Raw genomic sequence first — 6,000 nt, 5'->3', positions numbered from 1 at the left:
TTCTGTTGGGTAAAAAAGCGTGAAAATTTAATATAAGGCTCCTGATATATCGTTATAATAGCAGTTGAAAATTATGAAAAATACATAGGCATCATTTTTTTTATAAGCATTTAAAGTTCAAATTTTGACAACATTTATCAAATTTATAATTTATTAATTATTTCGTAGTTAAAAATGTATAAAATGTTTAACTTTTATGGCTAAGGATTGAAAATTTAAAACAAGGCTCCACGTAAATAGGTTATATATAAATTACTTTGTTCACAATAATATCATCAAATATACTTGGTAATATCATAGGCTGACAGACCGTTTTCGCTCAGAATCGTTTTTCTTAATATACAATGATATTATATCATTGAATTCAAATTTAACTCAATCCATCACAGTGACCCACTTGTAACCTACTGTACAGCAGAACGACATCCACTTATCCACCTTTTTTTTATAATTATTATTTTATTTACGTATTACGTTAATTTGTTACCACATCCCTTAAATCACTAACTATTGAAACATGAATTCACTGTGTCCCAGTTGTGGAAAAAATCGTGATTTTATGAACAATACCAACTGGATTCGACATAAGGTATCTTGTAAAAAAAAAAAGTCTGTTAAAAGAAGTGCTTCAAGTTCCATTTCAAACTTTTTTAAACCTACAGAACGTGATGGAAAGCAGTATTTATATAATTTATAAAAGTTATTTTTATTGTAGTAACCGTAACATGAATTTTTAGAAAGGCTAATTTGATATAGAATTATAATAGGGGGTGTGTGCAAAATAAAAAGGTGGGTCGTGTGTGCTGCAACTAACATTTTTCTTGCCTCACTGTCGAAAAAGTTTGCGCGGCCACTGGTTGCGGCCACAACGACCACCATCGACACAAACACCTGGCAGCCGCACACCGTCACTGACAAGGCCACCACCTCCAGCATCAACCGCCACCCCCGTGACACCTGCCCCCGTAACACCTGTGGAGCCGGCACCGGTAGATATAATGGTACAAAATTAATGAACATTAAACAGCCAATGGCCCTCGGCTCTTCGCATGTGAAGCATATTATTCCTAATGAAAAAAATGTATACAACAGAAAAGTCATTTTCTATTTTACAATAACTATTTTATTTTTATTATACATAATTAATTCTATTTGTTATTTTCAACAGGTATTTAGGTATTTCTGTATGTATTCGTATTCCATGCATTGACTTAGTTTCATCTTTTAAAACCTGAAACAAATAATATAAAAATTACTTTTTTTAATTAACACCTATTGTAAATTGTTGCATTAAATGTATAAAGTTCAAAATATATAAGAATTAAATGTATAAGTATATTGATGTGACACAATATTTAATATATTAAATACTATAATATTACAAACTTTTCAATTGGTTAATAATTTTCTTTTGGTATGGAAAACAAGAGTTTTTAGTAAAAAAAAATGGAAGTTCCCATACCAAAAAAAAAAAAATATATTTTAAATGTCATCTAAGGAGGTTATCAATAACTAAAAAATTGTGACTATAATTAATTTAAATATTTGGAAAAGCATAGGTTTCTATAAGATTATAAATTATAATTAATAACAGACCCATAAACAGAATAGATAAGGAAGGGTTCAATCCTTCGAAATATTTCAAAAACATTTTTTTTTTTCTTAACAAGGCTATTTATGGTTAATTTGTAATTCACTTTAGTTATGAACACACACCTCCCTCTTAGAATTATTTTCTGTATACATGCTTGGTTTATAATTTATATCAATAATAGTTAGGTATATACTTCGGTAATAAGTTGGTGCTGTTTTACCATACTCATTCCCTTGAATTCTGTCGTGGAAATGGAAATAAATACTTCAAAAATTGCACCACAACCACCTAAAAATATTTTAAATAAGCTTATATAACTTAAATTTTAAATGTAAAATATTATTATAAAATAAATTGATTCCTTATAGGTAATTATGTAATTATTGAGGGACAGATATTAAATAGTAAAATAGGTTTGCTTAGATTTAAAAAAAATACAAATGATTGAAACTGATAATACATCTTCTTTAAATCTTACATATCAGTAATCATATTAATACATACTAATACCTATAAATATTCTAATATCAAAACATTTTTTGTTACCAAAAATGTGTATCACATGATATACTATAGGAAGGTAATTATAAAAAAAAAAATTATATTAATAACATACGCACCTAAACTATAATAAGAGAACATGAATGAAATCCTAGTTTGGATATAAAATAGAAATAAAAAGATGCTATTTTAGACAATCTATATGGCATCAAGTACAAAAAGTTGGACTAGTGCCAATTATACACACAATGATGTAGTTATAAAAATTGTTCAAAGAATATGTGCCTTAGCACTAGTGCCTATCGAAGAGATTGATGAGTGTTGGTCAATTATTTATGCTGAAGCACCAGTTAATGAAAGTAATTAAAAACAATTTAATAATAATTTGATTAGTATATCCAATATTTACTTTTTTTTTAGACGTTATTTTTTTTCAATTTTCCAAGTCTGGTTCAGGTCGACTGCGTATAATATTTACAGTTGTATAGCCAAAAATGTCTGCCAATTGAATAATGTTCTGACCACATGTACTGTTTGCTCCATTTTGTAAAATAACATTAGTGAAACAAAATCATGTAACATTCTATACGCGGCACACGGATTAGAAGAAATACCACTTAATGCATATATATTGATTTCTTTACTTACCTGAAACATAATAATATAATTATTAATCAAGAATCATGATAGGACATACGTATCATAATGTATCCAAAAATGTATTTAGAATATTGTTGTATTTCATACATATTCGAATATAGGATGATTCACCAAGCATGCTCATCCCTATTCTTATTATTTATAATGAATTTATTAAAATCTCATTTTTAAAATTTTAAAAAGGCGATATTTTTAAATTGTTGAGATTTTTTGTAGTACGCTAAAGGAGTATCTTGCAGCGATACAAACTTCTGTTTTACAAATGAGGACCATCATTTTTACTGTAAATTATTTAGTTAATATAAATATACTTTTGGTTTTCATAATTCTGTTTCTTTGTAATTAATAATTATTATTTATTATTTTGCCGTTTCTAATATTTCAATAATTTCATTGTTTATTTTTAAACGAATGATTCCCCTCATCAGGCTTTGCATTAATATTATACAGAGCTCACCGTATTTTTTTACTTAAACTATACATATTATATTACAATTTTTAGAATTTTTAAATGCACTTTAAGATTTTTGAATACTTAAGATTTTTTATTCCATTTAAGGAGGATGTTGTTACAATACAAATTTCTGTATTTCAAATAGGAATCTTCTTTTTTTAATTTTTATTCAGCATATATTTTTTATTGAGAATTTTGATGCACCTAGATAAAAATTTGAACTAGTAGTTTATGAGTTATATAACTTTGTATACTAAGGTTTATATGTATATGGAAATTGGCTAAGTAGATTTGGAGGCTTAGATGATTTGAAAATGTTAGTAATTAGTACTAATTACCATTGATCTATTGAGATAAATAATTTGTAAAAATTATTAAGTAGGTTTAGTGAATAGGTACTACATCTAATATTAGGTACTTATAACTTTTTATTGTAAAACCATATTTAAGGACTATTATCCTTAGTATAAACATTTTAATAATTCAGCAACTACTTAATAGAATTTCGATTTAGATACATCTACATTTACAAAAACATCATCTGCTAAAAATTCTAAAAATCAAAATTTGAACAAAGGTATTTTTAAAGGAAAAAAGGCGGTGAGCATTTTTTCACCAAAATGTCAAATAAATTTTGTTTTTCATTACCAAACTCCCTAAAAAAACTGATCGATGGACCATGATGGGCCTTTGGTGTGCCAGACCAATACAGATAATAGTCCTTAAAAATGGTTTTACACGAATATAAAATATATTATGTAATATCTAGTATTTATTATAATTTATAGATAGGTACTTGACCATTTTAATAAATTATAAATATTGATAAAATTACTAACATTTTTAAATTTCTATAGCCACCATATCTTCCAACCACATTATCTATAATATATAAAGTTAAATAAATCAAAAACTACCTACATGTTCAAATTTTGATTTTATACGTCAACATTTTCAAAAAAATTATCAGCTAAATAATTTTGTTTACTAATTACAACAACTCATTACTGGGGGGTTATCATTTGAAAAACAGAAGTTTGTGTCAGTACAGGACACTCCTTAAGTAGTACTATACATCCCAATAATTATAAAATACCTAAGTTTATTTAAAAATTCCAAAAATAAGAATTTGAATAAATTCATTTTTAAAGGAAAAATGGGGATGAGCATGTTTTGTGAATTACCTTAAATAATATGACGATTTTTGTTATGTTTATTTTTGTAACATTACAAGTCAATCAAAATAAACATATTTTATAATATGTTAATATGTTATGTTATAGTATTATACTACTAACTTTTCTTAGAAGTCTAGAATCGAACATGCCAGTTGTACACAAAGTACCCATAACACCGTCAGCTATAACTCAATCTCCAGGGCAGATATTTTTAACGCACGATCCTACTGCCAATACGTTCCCAATTCCTTCATAGCCTCCAGTAGCAGGCAACGGCGGTTTCACGGGATACACACCTTGAACAGTGTTAATCTCGGCAGAATTGATGGGCGCAACAATCATTTTCACCAAGACCTTAGGAATAAACAAGTAAATATATTATTAAATTGTTTGTGTAAAGACTGTCAGTAGCATCATAGCCCATAGGTACCTGTTCGTCGTCAAGTTTGTCGGGTAGCGTTTGCTCTACGAGACTTACGATTTTTATGGGATCGCCATACTCTTCGTACACAATTTTGGAACAATGTAGTAACGATGATGGTGTTTGGCGACGAGAGATCGCAAAACTGTAGTTTGGCCGACCGAACTGCTCAATCAAAATATTCTGTGGAACATGGCAAATGCCTGACGAGACTATAAATATTATAATAGGTAGGTTACCTATTACCTATGTGGATCGTCGACAGCCGGGATCGAATTTCGAGTACTTACTTTTCGCCTTCTAATTGTACAATGAAACCGCAAATAAATGAAATAAATGAATTCCAGGGAACTCGGCAGCCGGCAGTCGGCGACCACAGACTTTGATTGACAGTACTGGAAACGAACAATAGTGCACTGTCGGACATTTCACTTTTACAATATGACTTGAATTAACAAGTCCATCTGGTGTATTACCTAATAATCCACAATTTTTTAACCACAGCCCAGTTGGTATTACATTTACATTTTGGTCTTATTCTAGAACCTTAATACCGCCAACTTCATTGGTATTATCCCATTGTATAGCATGCACAACAGTAATATTATTATTATTTTCCAATAGTTTAAATAATGACTTTGGGAACTTATTTCTTTTACAAGCCGCTAGCACTTTTCCAAAATTACTAGCTGTCAATCTATGTTGCCTATTATGAAACCATAAATAATTTTTTTGGTGTCCTGTAGTGTCTTTAACCAACTGTAATATAGTACTATCATCAATATGGAGTTTAGTGTATAACAATTTTTTAAGAGAAATAAAATCTTTAATTTTAACTAAACGTCTAAATTCTGGATCAATAACAATATTACCAATGGTTTCAACTAATACCACATTATTGTCAGATGATTCTGGTGCAGGTTATAACAACCAAGAAAAACCATCAGGTTCTGCTAAATTGAATAATGCTTTTTTAAAATTATATATATCTATTTCTGAAACAATGGCATTTGGAAAATCAATACTACCATAATATATTTGATTAATGGTTTTAATTTCTGTAGACAAATTATTTTTTCTAACACTCCATGAACAAGCTTTGTCTGTTGAACTTAGATTATAATGAGTGTATAAAGCTATGTGATGGCAAATAGCTGTGCCTCGGGGGCAAGAGCATTTAGAATTTGTAATA

General features: G+C 28.6%; 1 pseudogene; it reads right to left on the bottom strand.

Moving 5' to 3' along the window:
• Window positions 1-1,100: 1,100 nt before the first annotated feature.
• Window positions 1,101-5,224, bottom strand: LOC132953540 (uncharacterized; annotated as a pseudogene).
• Between the last annotated feature and the right edge of the window lie 776 nt (window positions 5,225-6,000).

The sequence above is a fragment of the Metopolophium dirhodum genome, unplaced genomic scaffold (assembly GCF_019925205.1).
Source record: "Metopolophium dirhodum isolate CAU unplaced genomic scaffold, ASM1992520v1 scaffold9, whole genome shotgun sequence".
NCBI lineage: Eukaryota > Metazoa > Arthropoda > Insecta > Hemiptera > Aphididae > Metopolophium > Metopolophium dirhodum.
Note: the sequence above shows the minus strand (reverse complement) of the source record. Positions and strands in the feature narration are given on the sequence as shown.